At 37.8% G+C, this 21,092-nt stretch overlaps 1 protein-coding gene and 1 pseudogene across 1 annotated transcript in view; one reads left to right on the forward strand and one right to left on the reverse strand.

Annotated features, from left to right (window-relative positions):
- LOC131276928 (zinc finger protein 69 homolog B-like) overlaps nt 1–21,092 on the forward strand; it is a 115,033-nt gene that overhangs the window by 26,734 nt on the left and 67,207 nt on the right. The gene's annotated exons all lie outside the window — the stretch shown is intronic.
- Nucleotides 13,207–14,233, reverse strand: LOC131276689 (zinc finger and BTB domain-containing protein 44 pseudogene; annotated as a pseudogene).

Here is a 21,092-nt window from a genome sequence, read left to right on the forward strand (position 1 = left end):
CTACTTTCCTCTGCCTCTTCAAATCTGCTGTTATTTTCTGAGAGTGTTTTTGATTATTGGATTGTACCGTTCATTACCATCATATCCTTATACTTTTTTGATTATGTTTACAATTTCTTCTGTATACTCTTCAAGTGTTTTATTATCCATAATTTCTTCCTTCATTTCATTAAATTTGTCCGTGATATATTTTTTGAGAGCTTTGATTAGTTGTTTGATGTTCTGCTCCTCTTCAGGTTTTTAGTTTGTTCATTGGATTGGGCCATGTTTTCCTGATTATTTGGTATTTTTTTTGTAATTTTTTGTTGCTTTCTGGTTATAATTTTATCTTGATGGGTTTTTTTTTCAGTTGATTTTCTTTTCCATCTAGTCTTAGGATTTATTTGGTGCACTTTGTATGTGTGTGTTATGTCTTCTCTTTGACACTTTGTTGTTCTCATTCTCTTTGCTTGTTGTTGTCTGAGTTCCCTTGAAGGAAAATATTAGGGCCAGGGAAGGCAAAGGAGGTAAGGAAAGCACAAGTATAATAGTAGTATTGATAGTAAATGTTAGCACAAGATAAATGTGAGGTCTAGAAGAATGGTTATTAAATGCATGTAAGCAGTGTAGAGTTAGAACAGTAAAATGTGAAGTATCTACAATGAGATGGCAAACTGAATGTAGGGAAGAATATAGTACATTTTAAAAGACCAGTGAGTTCAGGAGAGAGGGAAAGAAGAAAGAAAGTACAATAACATAAAGAGTGAATAAAGATAGGAAACAAATTAGAGAAGTTAGAAATAAAAATTCAGAAAAAAATGGAGGCTAAACAAGAAGGGGTGGAATGTAAGAGAAACAATAGATGATGGAAGATAGAAAGATGTAATGGAAAAGGGATATCATCAGTAGCCAAAATGAGCACATAGAAAAGAGAAAATTGAGGAAGAGGAAGCACATCAAATAATAATCACTGCCTACAGCACCTAATAGAAAAAAGAAAAAAAGGGAAAAAAAGAAAGAAAAAAGGGGGAAAGAGAAAAAGTTGGGCCATGGTAGTATAAAGAGGAAGGAAAGAGAAGAAAATAAACCAACAAAAAAGACCAGACAAGCCTCAAGCAAGGAATCCTCTTGGCAAATGAATAAACTGCTTTAGGAGTCTGTACTTCCCACTTTCTCCCTTTCTCACTTCCCTCTCTTCCAGGGCAGCAGGAAGGCCATGTGAGGGCTCCCCTCAAAGATTCAAATGGGACCCTGGTGAACCAACACACCACAGATGATAATGACAATTAGTTTCTTTGAGAGAGAGCACCTATTTGCCAGGAACCCTAAATATGCTATTGGAAGTATACAAAGCACATCCTACTATCCCCCTCTCTTAGGTGTGCTATGCATTATTAGTTAATTTTCTGACTCTACCTTTATACAGATCAAGTTTCCCTATCCCAGGGCATTTATGTAAATCAGACAGACTCTCAGCAGATTTACCTCTTCTCTTTGACTGGCCTCTCCTCAAGCCAGCTGGTATGCTCCTCCAAGCTCAAAGTATATGTTAAGGAACTACACACCAAAAGAAAATGTTAGTGATTTGCAATAATTAACAAGGTGTACCTCAGTTTCCCCTGATATGCATTGGGAAAAAGGTAAATCCCCTCCCCTATGTGGCACTTTCCCCCTGGTTAAACAAAGGAGCCCTGGTAAAGGGAGGTAGACATCTTCACCCTCTGCATATCAGAGGCAGATGGAGATCTTTACTACCTCTACCTGCATATCAGAGGGAGATGGAGACAGAAACCTTCACTGTTTATAAACGCTTTTAAAAACCTTACAGATCAAAAGAAACATCTGCTCCTGCAGCATTCCAAGAAGCCATGGACTCACTCAACTCCTTCCCACTACCTCTCTCAGACTCTCAACCCCCGTCTTAGTAACTATCATTTCCCTGACTAGGAAAGTTCTGTATAAATTAAAGTTCTGCCCTTCCAGAAGTGGGCTGAAGTCTGTTCTTCAGACCCCCTCCATTGGGAGAGCTTCTCAATAAGTTCTTTGCTTATGGTCAGTCAGTCTCCTTGTCCTAGTAAGAACTGTATTTTCTCCAACAATATCATTTATCTATTTTAATTTATAAAAAGTATTTGGCCCAATACAAAACCAATAATTATCTCAGGAATAGTGGTCTAGGTTTGTGACTTTAGTAATAGGTAAAATATTCAAAAATTTTTATTATTTTTCCTAATGTATGTTTATTATTCATGCCAAGGTTATTTGGAAGAATTTTCATGATTAATTTTCAGTTCATAGATTAGATTTTGCATGTTTACCATTACTTTATGGATTTTTAAAAATAGGGAATATTGTTCATCCCTTCAAAGATTGCAACCATCCTATTGTATGGAACATTTATATCATGTGTCCTTGAGTTCTTTAAAGATAGTTTTTTCTTTTTCCTAAGCCAGGAGAACAACACAGAGGAATAGATATGGCTCTTTAGATATGGCAGAAACCCCAGGGAGAGAGACAGAGCCATTCACCTGATAGTCTACAGCTGACCTTGTAGAGAGAGGCAAAGTCTAAAGAGCCTCATAGCCTATAGCTGAACTCAGGGAGGAAACAGAGGAGCTGAACCCAGAGGAACCCAGAAAGCCTGAATCTTCACAGGTGCCGGCAGCCATCTTATTCCAATACATGAAAAAGGACTTTGGTGAGGGAAGTAACTTATGCTTTATGGCCTGGTAACTCTAAACTCCTACCCCAAATAAATACTCTTTATAGCACCCAGCAGATTTCTGATATTTTGCGTCAGTACCCCTTTGGCTAACTAATATACACCCTGTGGTACAGAGAGAGTGGGGCATTTTCCTCAAGGATTTAGACAGTTAAGGTCAGCACTCCATAGGCCTGCGAGGGGTGCCTCTGCCCCCATGGATCAAGGAAGACCAGGTGGTCAATTCATAGCTCTGAGAGGGTTGAGCCTGTATGTCAAAAGTTAGGGGGAATGTTGTCTTCACATCACTGCACTAGGGGGGTTAAGACACTAATCCAGGGTTTGGGTAAGTTGTGGTCATCACCCCACTGCTCTCACAGGGTGAGGTCTGGAGCTAGGGTAACACCCAGCTGCTAGATGAGGGTGGAACCAATAAAATGGCCATTGGGCAAGCCTGTAGAAGGGGTGCGTTCCCATAAGGCCCAAAGGAGAAAATCTATCTTTTTAAGAATGACTTTCAGACTGTGAAATTATATGGAGTATGGTCTGCAGGATTACTGAAATCTCAAGGACCCATGACAAATGTTTATCCTTTGTACATTTGTGTATTGGAAGCAGATAAATTGTTTTGTAAGTTTCAGAGATTTACATCCAGGAGGGAAATTGCCCCAAGACAAACTTTATTTCTTTAAATTGATTATGATGTGATTTAGTACCTCCATTGTTACTGATTTAAAGTTCATTTTAATATTGTAATGTCCTTTTGGAATTCAGAGAGTAGAGTTTAGCAGTTCGATATAGTTATGAATTTGAAAAATACATATTGGATTATGTTTGTAAACTGGCCTGTACCTGGGCATGATTATGTTCTGATTAGGGCTTTGATTGGGCCAAGTCATTAGTGTTTTCATTCCCTACCACTTGGTGGTCATGGCAAAGGACAGAGTTGGAGTGTTTTTAATGTTGGAGTTTGATACTGAAGTCTTAAGCTGGAACCCCAGGAAGTAAGCACACCAAGGAAAGAGAAGCAAGTCCCAGGAAGAGAGGAACTCTGAGCCAAGGAAGAAGCAAGCTCTGGGAAGAGAAGAACCTTGAGCCCAGAGACAAGCAAGACCTGGGAAGACAGGAACCCAGCAAGCCTGAACCCCAGGAGTTGTTGGCATCTGTCTTGCTCCAACATGTGAAGTAGACTTTGGTAAGGGAAGTATCTTATGCTGCTTGTTATCTGTAAGCCTATACCTAAATTAATACCCTTTATAAAAGCCAGTAGGCTTCAGGCATTTTGGCTGACTAATACAAAATTAATTAGAGTTTTTAAAATAAGGAATAAAATATAAGAGATTTTAAAAATGAAAAAATTTGGAGTAATAAAAATAATGTAAAAAATATTTCAAAAATATTTGACAGTGTCTTTCATCAGTGTAAGACCTGTTCGCCTGTATGGACAGCGAACATTTCCAACAATGGCTTCATAAGGAACTGCCAAACTGCCCTCCACAATGGCTTTAACATTCTACATTCTATATTCCCACCAGCAGTGGATAAGAGCTACCAATCCTTCACATTCTCTCCGACACTTGGGGCCCTCTGTTTTTTCAATTGCTTCTAGTGTAATGGGTGTAAGATAATATCTCAATGTAGTTTCGATTTGTATTCCTCTAATAGCTAGGGATATTGAGTATCTTTTCATGTGCTTTTTAGCCATTTGTATTTCTTCTGTGGAGAAATGTTCACTCAAATCACTTGCCCATTTTATAAGTGGGTTTTTGTCTTTTTATTTTCAAGGTGTAGGATTTCTTTATATGTGCTGGATATTAGGCTGCTGTCAGAGATATGGTTACCAAATATTTTTTTCCATTGCTTATGCTACCTTTTCATTTTCTTGACAAACTCCTTTGAGGTCCAAACATTTTAAATTTTGAGGATGTCTCATGTATCTATTTTTCTTCATATCTCATGCTTTTGATGTAAATTTCATGAAACCATTTCCTAATACAACATCCTGTAGATGCTTCCTTACATTATCTTCCAAGATCCTTACCATCTTGGCTCTTATATTTAGATCTTTGATCAATTTTGAGTTAATTTTTATATAAGGTGTGGATTGAATGTTCCCCTCTGATTCTTTTAGATATGGACATTCAGTTCTCCAAGCACCATTTGTTGAAGAGACCCTTCTCTCCCATTTGAATGGGCTTAGTGCCTTGTCAAATATCAGTTGACTATATATCCAAGGATCTATACCAGAACCAATTGTTTCCGTTGGTCAGTATGTCTATCTTTGTGCCCATACCATGCAATTTTGACCACTGTAGGTTTCTAATATATTTTAAAGTCAGGTAGTGTGATTCCTCTGATTCCACTTTTCTTTCTCAATATGTCTTTGCCTATTCAGGGCTTCTTGCCCTTCAAATTAATTTAAGAGTTAGTTCTTCCAATTCAGTAAAGAATGCTGTGGTAGTTTTTATTGGGATTCCATTAAATTTGTAAGTCATTTTGCATAGGATAGACATCTAATTGATGTTTATTTTTCCTGTACATGAACAAGAAATGTTATTCCATTTGTTTTGTTCTTCTTTGATTTCCTTTAACGTTGTTGTATATTTTCCTAAATCCAAATCATTTACATTTCTATTGATTCCTAGGTATTTGTTTCTTTTGGTTGCCTTTGTGAATGGAGTGTATTCCTTGATTACCTCTTCAGGTTGTTCATTATTGGTGTACAAAAATGTCATTGATTTTTGCACATTGATCTTTTAACCTGCCACTTTACTGAACTCACTTATCAGCTCTTGAAGTTTTTTGTAGATTTCTCAGGGCTTTCTATGTATAGGATTATGTCATCAGTAAATAGTGACATTTTTACTTCTTCCTTTCCAATTTGGATGATTTTTTATATCTTTTTCTTGCCTAAGTGCTTGAGCAAGTATTTCTAATACAGCGTTAAATAAGAGCATTGAATATGGGCTTCCTTGTTTTGGGAATGGTTGCTGTATTTTGTCAAATTCTTTTTCTGTATCTATAGACATGGTCATTTGATTTTTAAGTTTTGATCTGCTTATATGGTGTATTACGTTGATTAATATTCTTATTTTGAAGCACTCTTGCATGCCAAGGATGAAACACATGTTCTGATGGTGTATATTTCATTTGATGCAATGATGAATCTGATTAGCAAATATTTTTTGAGGATTTTAGCATCTAGGTTCGTTAGAGAGATTGGTCTACAGTTTTGCTTTCTTGTGGCATCTTTGGGTTTGGTATTAGAGTGGTGTCAGCATCCTAGAATGAGTTATGCAATGTTCCCTCCCCTTCTATTTTGTGGAAGACTTTAATCAGGATTGATGCTATTTCTTTCCAAATATTTGATAGATATCACCTGTGAAACCATATGGTCCTGGGCTCTTAGTTGGAAAGCTTTAAAGTCCCACAAATGCCTCCATATCACACCTCTTACAATAGTTTTGCATCTAAAGTCTCTTTTACCAATGTTAGGATAGCTACTCCCACCCTTTTCTGATTATTGGTTGCATGTAGAATTGTTTTCCGACCATTCAGTTTCAGTCTCCTTCCATTCCTGGTTCAAAGGTGAGTTCATTGTAGATAACATATAGATGGGCCATATTTCCTTATCCATTCTGCCAATAGCTTAATTTTCAATTTGATCATGTAATTGAAAAGAATACTGCAAGGCATTTCTAGTAGTAACATTATTTGTTAATCAGAGACAATGACAAGGTTTTATCAAGTTTACTGGTCAGTAGTTTGGGTTGACTGTAGTTATATCAATGGTATTTAAAGTTTCTTTCCATTTTTGCTTTTCTTTTGTAAAGTACTTTAAAGCTTTCCATTTAGTAAATTGTAAGGGAGATACCCCAAAGATAATCTAGAAACACTTGAAGTTGGCAGCTGTCCACAGACTCAAGAATTAGACAGAATTAACTCTATAAAGAGTTAGCATAAGAATTAGCCCATTGGAGAAACAGATCTTTTTCTTGTGATTGTACAGTTAAGGAAAGGAGAGAGAGCATAGTAATGGGTTAAGTAATCATGCTAAGAGAATTCAATATTGAGGTAATCCTAAATAAATAAAAAAGTTTATATTATCCAGGATCCCAAGTTCTAGAAAAATGAGAAAAAGGGAATTAACAATAAACACAACCACGAATTACTAGTGAATTTTTAAAAATAAATGTTTGAGTCCATCCAGAGGTTCACAAGTATACCTGAGTTCTGGATCTTTGGATGGGTCAATGGTAATAACTGCTTTTTGAGTGAGTGATGGAGAATCACCTTGTAGGATAGGTTGTGCCTTGATTCTGGTATGATGGATTCATGGTTTTAGGTCCTGTAACTTAAGGATGAGTGACAAGCAACACCCATTTGGGATTTAATTGTCCTTGTTCTTCATGTACACAGCCATATCCAGTCTCCAGGTTGGTAATTGTGTAAAGGACTATAAGTGGGGAAATTAAGATAGTTGGAAGCATGTATATTTTTGAGTTAGGATAGCTCATAAAGATTTCACATATTGTATGGTGGCTGGTTCATAACTAGATGTGTATTGCCAGCATATTCAACTTTTAGAAATGGCTTTCTACAGATCATTTCATAAGGGCTTAAACCTAGCACACTTCAAGATGCTACTCTTATCCTCAGGAGGGATTTATCCCATTTCAGTTGTGTTTCTATGCAGGGTTTTGCTAGATATCCCTTTAATGTTCAGCTCATATGTTGTGTTTTTACTGTGGACTGAGGCCATAAGAAGAGGGTAGTCACTAATGAATGCCCAGCAAACCTGAAACATCTTTGCTACTTTAGAGGTGAGAGTAGCATCACTGACACAGAATGGAGAAATGGAGTCCAAACTTAGGAATAATTTCCTCTAGTAGACATTCAACCACTTTATGGGTTGTTTCTCTTTAGCAAAGTTTCCATCCATCCTGTAAAATTTTCAGCAAACACTTAAAGATACCTAAACTTTTCTGGGGTCTTTGGCATCAGAGTAAAATCAACTTGCCAGTGTTCTCCACCCAAACTTCTAATATTGCACTCCTTTTGTTTATATGGGGATTTGGTGTGGGGTCCAAGATATTCTTGAGTGTGAACCACACATTGGTCAGTTGTATTTTGAATCATTCATCATAACTTACGACCCATCAGGAACTGACTAATCCATTTTATACGGCGTTTCATATCCATAATGATTTGCTAAAAATATATTATGATGAGTTTAAGGAGTCCATCTGGGACAATAATTTTATGGATATCCTCAGGTTTATTACCACTTTCTAACCATAATTGTTCTTTTAAACTTGTAAATTCCCCTTCTTTGTCCCTGCCAAGTTTTATTGAATATTGAAGATTCAAAAGTCTTTCAAGCTGAGGTCCCTGTTCACCTAGAAGTAACAACAGGAGCTTTGGATAAAACATGGCAAGAATTGCAGAAGGGGTTTCATTCTTGGCCACTTCGTTTGCTGCTTTTTCAGCTAGCTTATTGCATCTAGCATCTTTGCTATTATTAGATTGATGTCCTTTAGAGTGGAGGACCACCAGTTCTTTTGGTTGTAAAACTGCATCTATCATGTTTGTAACATATATAACCTTAGACTTTCCCTTTGATCCATAGCCATAACCACATTATAGTACTTCAAGGTATAAATATGTTGTGATTTCACATTTTCTATTCTAAAAAATTGTAACATGGAACCCATGTAGCATAGTAAAACCACATGTGAAATATGACTATGGATGAAATTGCACATATGCGTTTTCCATTGGAACTGAACAAATATTTGTTAATAATAAAGGATTTTAATATCATACAAAAGCATTATAATGCTAACTGAAAGAAATGAGACAAAATATACTGCATATAGTATGATTCCATTTATATAAAATATAAATATAAATCAATTTAAACGCTAAAACTAGATTAGTGGTAATGTAGACCTGAGAAGGGACTGCTAAGGGATATAGAGTTTCACTTTTTTGGAGGAATGAAATTATTCAAAATTTTGTGGTGATGAATGCACAACATTGTAATTAAAGTAAAACCCAGTGATTATACACTTTGAATAGATCATATAGTCTGTAAAGATAGCTTAATAAAACTTTTAAATAAGTAAATACATAAATACCTGTGCAAGAATGAACAGAAGTAGCAGATATATACAGCAGGGGAAGCATAGAGTGAGAGGTGAAGAATTTTCTTGTTTGTTTTTGTTTATTATTATTACTGTGGTAATGAAAATGCTCTAATAATGATTGAGATGATAAATGCACAACTATGTGATTATACCAGATTCCACTGGTTGAATAAAGATTGCACCTAGCAGTTGCAGGATTAAATCTTTATGTTTAATGTCTTTATTGGTATTGGTTAGAAAACTACACTCTCTTCAAGTAGCTCCATAGGCATGCAGATGACAATAGCATATCCAGAATAGTATATATATTTGCTCTATGTCCTGCATTCAATAACAGGACACTTAAAGAACAATTAATTCACCTCTTTGTGCAGAAGTTTTGTGGGAACAAAGTCTGCTTCTCGTATTCCAGTGGGAATGACTACTGAGTAGTCTACCTTGTGCTTTCCGTGATTCATATAACTGTTCCCATTAGAGAAAATTTCTGCTTGGTGTGATAGTCGGACATCAGTCAATATATTAGTAGACAGCTTTGGGTTCTGGGCTTCTCTATTCTTGACTTACGTCACATAAAAGAATTGAAGGGCATGCCATAGAGTAGGCAAGGAAGAAAGGAGTTTAAGAAAATGAGAAAAGTACCTAGTCTGAGGCATGGACTGTGGGCATGATCCAGAGTAAGATGTGTGTGTGTGGTCCCAGGCCAGGCCTTTTAAAAGTTTTGCTCTTCCCCTTCATAATGTTTGGGCAAGGCCCCTGATGTTTGCTCTTCTGATTGGTTGTCCTACCTGTTATCTCTCATGGGCCAATGGTGAGGCTTTTTGTTTGAAGGGATCTGGGGCTCCCCCTTGACCCTGAATAGGATCTCTTTCCAATCTTGTTCCAAATGGGATTCTTGTGCCAGGTGTCTTCTGGGATCTCTCCAGCTTTATTCTTGGCAGCACTCTTCCTACATGGAGTTTCCAAATGTGCTTTCATGACCACATGTCTCTTGCCCATATTTTTTACCAGGTCTCAGCTGTGACTCATTTCCTTTCCCCCTAAACTAATGTGCCTGAAATCCAGGATTCTAGAGTATATATCAAGAAGAAGTTACACACAATCATATCTGGAAGTTTTCCATTCTGGTGTTTCATGTAATTCAGGTAGTAAGTGGCCAAGTTGAGTTCATCTATAGTTTTCAGAGTGACATTTGGATTGTTTAGTAAAATGGCTTGATATTTGCTAAAATGGGGGCCCACTTTTTGTTCTAGTGTAGTAAGAATGTAATATGGGGTGAAAACTCTTATGGGAGAGCCCAGTGAGAATTCTGATATCTGGAGAAGTTCACAGGTGGGAACTAGAGCTAGCAAGCAAGCTGGCCATACTCAGGTACAGAGTTGATCTGCTTTGATATGGAAACAATTGACCTGATATTTCTTCCAAATTCTTGCACTTACTGTCCCAATGTAATGCCTTATTCATAAACAAGCAACATAAATTCATTAGGTCAGGAGTCTCAGGGCTAGGGCTAATAGGAGCTTATCCTTAGAATCAAGAGAACATTCTGGGTTCCATTCTAAAAGATCTTTATCTTCCCCCTTTAAGACTCCATATAAGGATTTAGCAATGAGTCCAAAATTTGTTATCCAGAGCCTGTGATAGCCAGCCATACCTAGAAACCATCTAAGTTTCTTTCTATTTGGGGGCTCTGACACTTACTGAAAGATTTCATTTTTGCTGGGCAACAGGGCTCATAGTCCTTAAGATAATTAAAATCCAAGGTATTTTACCTGGGTTTTGAGGGAGTGCACTGGTGACTGAACTTTGACCCCTGAGAAGAGGGAGGAAAAGCCAACTAGTAGGATAAGAAGATTTTCAAACCATTCCCCTAATTTGTATTCACCCAATCTGATGCTTCCCAGCTAACATACCCTATTAACACAAGTGCTAACCTAGCTTCCAAACTCCAGTGAATGCTCCCTCGCAGAACCCAATAACTAACAAATTAGAGCATTGCAACTTAAGTCTCCAGCCCCAGGGTGGCTGCACAGTGAACCTGTATCTAGAAGAGCCCCAAAACCCTGGGCACACTTCCTTCTTTGCCCTGGGTACACTTCCATTGTCACCTTGGCCAGTCTTGAGCTGTAACACTGAGGGCACTTCCTTCCTCATCCCAGCGAGACTAACAGTGTGAACTCAAGCCGTAACACTGAGCTGTAATCAAATAAATATCTTGTCACTGCAATCAGGTCACATTTCTTCATTCTGAATTCTGTTTGAACCAAGAATCAAAAGTGGCAATAAAATATTTGAGTTTTCATTTCAGGTACTTTATATACTTTCTGTCAGCCTCTTTAGCATTTTTGTGTTTTGATTTGAGGCTCCCTGGGTTTTGCTAGCTATGATTATATCAGCAGCACTCTGAAGAAAATGTCCTTCTTGGAGGCATATGCTTTGTACGTTCTAGGACAATATCAGCCCCAAAAGAGTAGGAACATTTTTGAACACTTGTGGCAATACAGTCCAACAATGTTGTTTTAGTCTGGTATTGGTATCCTCCCACTCAAAAATGGAAAGCATTTGTGATTCTTTCTCTAAGGGTATGCAGTAAAAAGCATCTTTCAATTCTAAAATAGTGACCCAAGCTTAAACATCTAAAGTCCTGACATGGAATATATAAGGATTAGATACCATTGGGTGGATGTCCTCTACCACTTGATTAACCACCTTTAAACGTTGCACAAATCTCTACTTTTGTGTGCCAGGTTTTGGGACTGGAAAGAAAGACATGTTAAAGTCTGAGAAGCAAGGTCTGATTAGGTCCCAACTGTAGAACATTTTTTCTTTCATTTTTTATTATTTATTTCTCTCCCCTCTCCTCCCATTGTCTGCTCTCTGTGTCCATTTGCTGTGTGTTCTTCTGTGCCCACTTGCATTCTTATCAGCAGCACTGGGAATCTGTGTCTTTTTTTTTTGTTTCATCATCTTGCTGCATCAGCTCTCTGTGTGTGCAGTGCCACTTTTGAGCAGGCTGTTTTTGTTTTTCATGCTCTCTTTGCAGGGCACAATCTTTGCACAAGCAGTTCCCCTATGCGGTGGACACTTATCTGTGGCCTGGCACTCCTTGTGTGCATCAGCACTATGCATGGCCCAGCTCACCATACAGGTCAGGAGGCCCTGGCTTTGACCCTGGACCTGCCATATGCTAGGTAGGCAAATGCTCTATCAGTTGAGCCAAATCCAGTTTTGACCAGATATTCTTTTTTTACCTTTACAATTAGTATAGTACCAACTTTGCTTTTGCTACAAAAACATTAAAATATTGTTAACAATAGTCCATAAAATAATTAGTTAGGTTTTTCCCATGTACCACCACATTCTTAACACCTTGAAGTAGAACATGCCTTTATTTATCTCATTAAATACAATCCTTATCTATTTCCAAAATCAATGCCATACATTCCCATCATTTTCCTCCAGCTATTTTTCAACTAACATTAATCTTCTTAGACTCCTCATTTCAGCCACAATCACATCCAAAAACCAATAGTGTTTGTTGCATTCATTATAATGTGTTACTATTATTTCCAACCAATACATATTTACATTTGACCTTATTAAACATACTACATACATTGACTCTTCTCTCCCTTCTTATCCCATTCCATCTCTGAGCAACCTTCACTTCATAGTCCAGCTCCATAAATCTACACATCGTATTTAGTTCCTATCAGTGTGACCATGCAATATTCCTTCTTTTGAATCTGCCCTGTTTCTTTCAATATATCTTCAAGATTACTCCATGTTTTCATGTGCTTTCCAAATTGATTTTTTCTTAGAGCTGAATGGCATTCCATTATATGAATATAGTAAGCCTTGTTTATCCATTCTTCAGGTGGAGGACACTTAGTTGTTTCCCTCTTTTAGCAATTGTGAATAATGTCATATGAACATCAGTGTGCAAATATCTGTTTAGGTCATTGCTGTCAGTTCTTTGGATATATTCGTAGTAGTGGGATTGCTGGATCATACAACATCGATATTTTGTTTCCTGGTGAACCACCAGATCATCTTCCACAGAGTTAGAAATGTCTTATACTCCCATCATCAGAAGGATTGTTCTTATTTCTCCACATTCTCTGCAGCACTTGTAGTTTTCTGCTGTTTTTTTAAAAATGGTGTTTTTTGTTCTTTTGCATTGAAAATAATTCACAATTCATACCTTCTGCTTTTGGCTCATCAGCTGCTGTTCAACTGTATTTTCTTTCCCAATGTGTAAGTGGAAAAAATATTGTAATGCCATTAGCATTTTTAAAAAAAATCCAGTTGTCATATTTTACCCTTGTTTACATTTCAAAGGTATCTAATAGGCATTTAAAAACATTTTCTGAATTGTTTTTATTGTATCATGAAAAACACAGAAGACATTACACCTATAGGAGAAAAGAGTGGACTAATGAGAAGGTCCTCTTGAACTTGCACACTTCCTGGTATTGTCTGCTGATCACTCAGTGAAAAGTGAGATGCTCTGACAGGCTGGGACACTTCCTCATCACTTAACATTTGACTTTGACACAGACATCTTCTTCACTACCCAGAGGCAAACTTGTTATTGTGCTCTCACAAGTCATATAATCAGCTAATCTTCTACATGGTTCAGATAGGCCCAAAAATTCTTGAGTCTGGTTATTTTCTGCATGCTTAACATTTTCAGACAGCATCATTCAATCACCTCCAAAATGTAAAGTCCAGGGAAAAGCTAAAGAAGAGTCAGCTAGTTGATTTATACCTTCTGAGTAGGAAGCTGTAGAACTCAATATTTGGGGAGAACTTGTTTGCTGCACTTCCCAGGACTTTCAGGAGACATAACCATGTAGCTTTTACACTTTCTCTGGGACTCGAGGCAAACAGGAATGATTCTTTCTACCACACTGAACTCTGAAGACAAAGGAAAAATGCTTCCATTTCAATAAGTAAAATTGCAGTTGGAAATTTTCTTGTCCCACATCTAGACCCTTTTCTGGTTTGCTGTTGGGTGTATTCCATGAAATACTTCATTTCATGAACTCTGAGCAGGGGCTGGCAACTTTAAATATTTATATGCAGCTGGCAACAGCTAGAACATCAGTAATATTTTCTGTGTTAATTGACAGAGTGGCTGTGTAAGCATATTCTAAAAGTGGTAGAAAGCCAGTCACTATAACATGATGTAAAGCATTGATATTCTCATCCTTAGCTAGACTCACAAGCTTGTGCAAAAGAAATCACTGCAAGCCATTAGGACCACCTTTTGTGCCCAGAAGATTTTGTCCTGGACACATATAATGATATTACCAGAATGTCCATCATTTTGCAGCATATTTAGCTTTCCAAGCATTTCCTGGCTGTGGGAAGAGAAGCTATGAATAAATGTTTTCACATCCATCTCCTTCCTCTTCTACAGATGCTCTTCAAGATGCAATGAGTCAGAGGTGTCCTGTGACAGTGGTGCAGGGCCCTTAGTCCTACTGTTGCTGCTCCTCCTTCTGCTGGGTTGGGTGGTGACCCAAGGGAAGGCAGGGTATGTGGCTCCCTTCTGGTCCCCCAAGGGCAGAGGCCCTATCTCATGCCACTGCACAGAGGCTTGTGCATGACCTTGGTCTGGGGCATGGTGGCACATTTCTGTGGGGATTGTGCACAATGGGTGCTGGTTGTGCAGCCCAGCTGGCCATTGGAATCCAGAGGAAGGAGCAAGGGAGCGGCTCAAGCTGGAGGTGGATTTGCTCAACCTTGGGCAGCATGCAGGTAGAGTAGCACATGGTCCTGGCAGAGCCCAGTGGTGATGGGGAGGCAGAAAGAGGGGAAGATAGGGGAGCCACTGCTGCACATGTGGGCCCCACCCCACCACTCTTCTGTTCTTTTAATAATGGCTATACTATATGTTGGGAGATGAGTTTTGATGTGCATTTTCCTAATAGCTAGTGATGTTGAACATGTTTTCATGTAGTTTTCATGACTTGTATTTCTACTTCAGAGAAATTTTTGTTCAATTATTTTGCCCATTTTTAAAATGGGGTTGCTCATCATTTTGTTGATAAATTGTGTGATCTCTTTATATACCATGGTAATAAATCCCTCATCAGGATAACTTTTCACAAATTTTTTTTATCATTGATTAGGCTGCCTTTTTACTTTCTTTACAAAGTCTTTTGAAGAACTGAAGTGTTTAATTTTGAAGCAGTCCCATTTATCTAGTTTTTCTTTTGTTGCTTGTGCTTCGGGTGTAAGGTGTAAGGAACCAAGCCACAAGACCTTAAAGGTGTTTTCCCACATTTTCTTCTAGAAGTTTCATAGTTCTTTTTCTTTATACTTAGGTCTTGATCCATTTTTTATTAATGTTTATTTAGGGTGTGAGATAAGGTTCCTCTTTTTTAGATATGGATATTGAGTTTCCCAGTACCATTTGCTGAATAGGCTATTATGACCTATTTAAATGTGTTCAAAATTCTTGTCAAAAATCACTTGACCATAGATTTGTCTAATTATGAACTCTTGATTTGATTCCACTGGTCAATCTGTCTGTCTTTATGCAAGTACCATGACATTTCTACCACTGAAAGTTAGATGATATGCTTTAAAATTTGGAAGTGGGATTTCCTAACTATATTCTTTTTTATCTTTAAGATATTTTTGGCTATTTCGGGGCTTTACATTTCAACATAAATTTGATAGTTGTCTTCTTCAATTCTGCAAAGAAGGATTTTGGAAACTTCATTAAGATTGCATTAAAACTGCAGATCAGTTCAGATCAAATTGATATCTTAATGATATAGTCTTCCAAATGATGAACACAGCATATTCTTTCATTTAGATTGTCCTTGATTTCTCTTAACAATGTTTTATAGTTTTCTTAATATGGGTCCTTGGGAAGCAGATGTGGCCCAACTGATAGATCATCTGCCTACCTCTAGAAGTCCAGGGTTCAAACCTAGGGCCTCCTGGCCTGTGTGGTGAGTTGACCCATGCTCAGTGCTGCCACACATGAGGAATGTCATGCATGTAGATGTGTCCCCCATGTAGGGGAGCCCCATGTACAAGGAGCGCACCCTGCAAGGAGAGCAACCCAGTGTGATAAAAGCACAGCCAAACTAGGATTTGCACTACACACATGGAGAGCTGACATAACAAGATAACACAACAAAAAAAGACACAGATTCCAGTGTCACCAAGAATGCAAGTGGACACAGAAGAACACATGGTGAATAGACACGAGAGCAGACAATGGGGAGGGAAGGGAAAAGAAATAAATACATAAATGTTTAAAAATAAATAAGCATGGGTCCTTTATGTCCTTGGTTAAGTTTTTTCCTAAATATTTGACTCTTTTAGTCAATATTGCAAGTCAAACTTTTCTGGCTTCCTTCTCAGATTACTCATTAATAGTATATAGAAAGCTATTGATTTTTGCATCTAGATCTTGTATCCTGCCACTTTGCTGAAATTGTCTATGAATTCTAATAGTTTTGATGTGGATTTTTTTTGGATTTTCTAAAGATAGGACCATAGCAAATAAAATTTTGTCTTGTTTAATATTTGTATTATATTTACTTCCTTTTCTTGCCTAATTGCTCTAGTTAGAACTTATAGCACCATACTGAATCACAGTGGGATAAGAGGGTATTCTTGTGGAAAAGGTTTCAGTCTTGCACCATTGAGTATGTTATCTGTGGGTTTTTCATATATGCGCTTTATCATGTTGAAAAGTTTCCTTGTATTTCTACCTTTTGGAGTGTTTTTATCAAGGAAAGGTGCTGTATTTTGTCAAATGCCTCTTCTGCATCAAATAAGAAGATTAATGCATTAATTCTTTTTTTTTTTTTGCATTAATTCTTTTTAAATTTACTGATGTGGTGTATTACACTGATTGATTTTCTTATGTTGACCCACCTTGCATACCCACGATATTAGTCAGCCAAAGGGGTGCTGATGCAAAATACCAAAAAACTGCTGGGCTTTGCAAAAGGTATTTATTTGGGGTAGGAGCTTACAGTTACCAGGCTATAAAGCATAAGTTACTTCCTTCACCACACCAAACTCTATTTACACATGTTGGTATAAGATGACTGCTGACATCTGTGAGGATTCAGTCTTTCTGGGTTCCTCTGGGCTCAGCTCCTCTGTGTCCTCCACAAAGTCAGCTATAGTCTAGGAGGCTCTCTAGGCTTTGCCTGTCTGCACAAGGTCTGCTGTAGACTACCAAGTGAACAGCTCTGTCTCTTTCCCTGGGTCTCCAGCTTAAGCATCAAGCTCCATCTCAAAACTGCAACATCAGAAACCATGAACCCTGTTCTTTGCCATGTCTTTTATCTGTGAACCCCCCACCTGTGCCCTAATCATAACTCAGTCATGCCCAAATACACATCAGATTACAAGCATAATTCAATATTTCTTTCTGGAATTCATCAATTATATCAAACTCCTACACTTCACCCTCTGAATTCCAAAAAGTCATTACAATATTCAAAAAAGCCTTAAATTAGTTGCAGTGCAAGTACTAAATCATATCATAATCAATTAAAGAAATACAGTTTGTCTTGGGGCAAAGCCCTGTCTGCTATAGACCTCTAAACTTACAAAACAATTTACCTGCTTCCAATCCAAATGGACAGATATAGAATAAACATTTTCATTACAATAAGGAGAAATTGGGAGGGAAACATGAGTTGTGGGTCCTCTACAGTTCAGTAAACCTGCAGGGCATTCTCCCTTAGATTTCAAAGTCGGAGAGTCATTCTTAAGATGATGGTTTCTTCTCCTTGGGGCCATATGGGGTCCCACCCTTTCCACAGTCCTGCCCAATGGTTCCACCCTGATCAGGCATCTTGGTTCCACCATCATCAAGCATCTGGGTGTCAACCAAGTTCCAGACCTTTTCCTCCAAGAGTGTTGGGGTGATTGCCACACCTCATCCAAACTTTGGGTTAGAGTCTTAACCCCCTTGTATAGTGGTGTGAAGGCAACATTCCCCCTAATCTCTGGCATACAGGCTCAACTCTCTCAGAGCAGTGAGCTGACCACTTGGCCTTCCCTAACCTTTGGGGAACAGGTCCACCCCTCTCAGACCTGTGGGATACTACCTTAACCACCCTAATTCATGGGGAATGTTTTCCACCCCCTCTGTACTCTGGGCAGCAAAACTCTCACGGAACATCGGACAGGAACATCCACAATCTTCAACTGCTAGGGCAGACTCACCCTTCTGTGCACATGGATGGGGTTCCACTCTTGACCCATAGTGAAGTCTTAATTCCAGATCTCAGCTTCCATGGTCTTCTTCTTAAAGCTGTTTCTTCAATCTCTCCCTTCCATGTCCTTTTTATTCAAGGCTGACAGTGGTTTTGTTCATACAGCTCTCTCAAAAATCTTGTTAGTTTAGCATGCAGGAGGCAGCGGTACAAGCCCTCAGACAGTAAGACTTTCCACAAGTCTTTCCTAGATAACTGCATCTTCAATCTTGATTTACTAGTTCCAAGTTCGGTTAAGTCCTCAAATGGGGCACTTTCATCTGGGAGCTTGATTTCCAAAGGCTTGGATCTTCTGGAATCAGTCTCTGTTTTCCTTTTGCCAAACAGTTCATTTCTTAGCATATCTCTCTCATCCAGCATTTTGCTATAAGCTGCAAGCAGAAGCCAAGCTACATTCTCTTTGGGAAGTTCTTCAGCTAAATGCTCAGGCTTGCCATATTAAAATTACCCCTCTGTACAACAGCACAAGTTAATCTTGCTAAGTTCTCTGCAACTTTAAAACATGGATTGCCTTTCCTCCAGTTTCCAATAATAGTTTCATCATTTACTTCTCAGGGATTATAAGAAGTCCCTCTAGCATCGATATTGCTATCCTCAGTCACTTCAAAGCAATCTAGGCCTTTTTCCATCAACCATTTCACAATTCCTCCAATAAATACCCGTTACCCAATTATAAAACCATCCCAGCATTTCAGTAATTGCAAAAGCTCTTTCCCACTCCTTGATACCAAATTCTGTATTAGTCAGCCAAAGGGGTGCTGATGCAAAATACCAGAAATTGTTTGGTTTCTATAAAGGGTGTTTATTTGGGGTAGGAGCTTATAGTTACCAGGCCACAAAGCATAATTTTCTTTTCTCCCCAGCTCTGTGTTTCCTGCACAAGATCAACTATAGTTGATGAGGCTCTCTAGGGCTTTGCCTCTTTCACAAGGTCAGTTGTAGACTATCAGGTTAATGTCTCTGTCTCTTTCCCCAGGGCTCCAGCTTAAGGCTTCAGCATCAAACTCCAACATCACAAACCCTGACCTCTGTTCTTTGCCATGCCTTTTATCAATGCCCTAATCATAACTTAATCATGCCCAGGTACAGATAAGATTATAAGCATAATCCAATATTTCTTTTTGGAATTCATCAATTATATCAAACTACTACACCCAGTATAAAGTTCTCTTGATGATGATGTATTTTATAGGTGTTTTTTTATTTTGTTAGCAAGTATATTTGTGGATTTTTGCATCTATTTTCATTAAAGAACATGAGCTGTAATTTTCTTTTTTCATAACATCTTTACCTAGCTTTAATATTAGGGCAATGTTAGCTTCATAGAGTGATTTGGGGAGCAATACTTCCAGCTCAGGTTTTTGGAAGAGTTTGAGCAGTATTTGTATTAGGTCATCTTTAAGTGATTACTAGAATTCACCTATGAAGCCAACTTTTCTTGGACTTAGCTTTTTTTTTTTTTAACAAATCAGTTTTATTTATTCCTATTTATGAAGTATCTGTCCATCCACTGTGTACAATCAATGCTATTCTGTTTTGCATTTATCACTCCAATCACTCCCAGAGCATTTTCATTATTTTGATGATAATACTAAAAAACAAAACCAAGAAATCAAACAAAACAAAACTCATCACCTCTCAATCTGTCTATGCTTCCCCTGACATATATTGCTGCAATTCTTTCCTTCTCTACATTTTATGTGTGTTTATGTTTTGTAAAAACAGTCTTATATATGCAGTGTCACCCATATTCATATTTTAAATGAGGTTTCTCTATTTTATACAATCCAGTGCTACATTTTGTTAACTTTCCTTCTAGTAATATAAATGTTCTTAGGCCTTCCCTTTCAAGCTCTGTCATTTTGGGAATAATTTTGAAGCCTGTTTCAATTTCCACTTTATTTGGTTTTTGAGGTCTTCTATTTCTTTTAGGTTCAGTGTGAATTGTTCATGTTTTTTAGAAATTTGTGCATTTCATCAATTTTGCCCAGGTGATTAGTGTAGCAGTTTGATATAGTTATGATTTACAAAAATAGATATTGGATTATGTTTGTAATCTGATCTGTAACCTGGGCATGATTGAGTTATGATTAGGGCATTTACGTCTTCACCCATGGGTGGGTGGGGATTCACAGATAAAAGGCATGGTGAGGAACAGAGTTGAGGATTTCTGATGTTGGAGTTTTGATGTCTGAGTTTGATGCTGAAGACTTAAGCTGGAACCCTGGGAAGTAAGTTCACAGAGGAAAGAGAAGTCAGCCCCAAGAAACGGTACCTTGAACCCAGAGAAAAGCAAGCCCCAGGAACATAGGAACCCAGGAGGCCTGAAACCTTGCAGATATTAGCAGGCATCTTTCTCCAAAAAGACTTTGGTGAGGGAAGTAACTTATGCTTTATGGCTTGGTATCTGTAAGCTCCTAACCCAAATAAATACCCTTTGTAAAACCAACCAATTTCTGGTATTTTTGCATCAGCACCCCTTTGGCTGACTAATACAGTTGGCATACAGTTTTTGACAGTGATACTATCCTCTTCCAATCTCTTTTATTTCTGCTGGGTCAGGGATAATGTCACCCTTCTCATTTCTTATTTTATTTATTTTTTATTTGTTAATTTCACTAAGGGTTTATTGATTTTGTTATTCTTTTCCAAGAAACAACTTTTGGTTTTGTTGGTTTTCTGTATTGTTTTTAATTCTCCATTTCATTTATTTCAGCTCTAATTTTTGTTATTTCTTTCCATTTGCTTGTTTTGGGATTGATTTCCTATTCTTTTTCTAATTCCTCCAGGTGTACAGTTAGGTCTTTTATTACAGCTCTTTCTTCTTTTTTAAAGTGCTCATGGAAGCCTATAAATTTCCCTCCCACCATTCCCTTTTCTGGAACCCCTAGCTTTTGGTATGTTGTGTTCTCATTTTCATTTGTCTTGAAGTATTTACTCATTTCTCTTGCAATTTCTCCTTTAAACTACTGATTAAGTGTATATTGTTTACTGTCCATA

The sequence above is a fragment of the Dasypus novemcinctus genome, chromosome 30 (genome assembly GCF_030445035.2).
Source record: "Dasypus novemcinctus isolate mDasNov1 chromosome 30, mDasNov1.1.hap2, whole genome shotgun sequence".
NCBI classification, from domain to species: domain Eukaryota; kingdom Metazoa; phylum Chordata; class Mammalia; order Cingulata; family Dasypodidae; genus Dasypus; species Dasypus novemcinctus.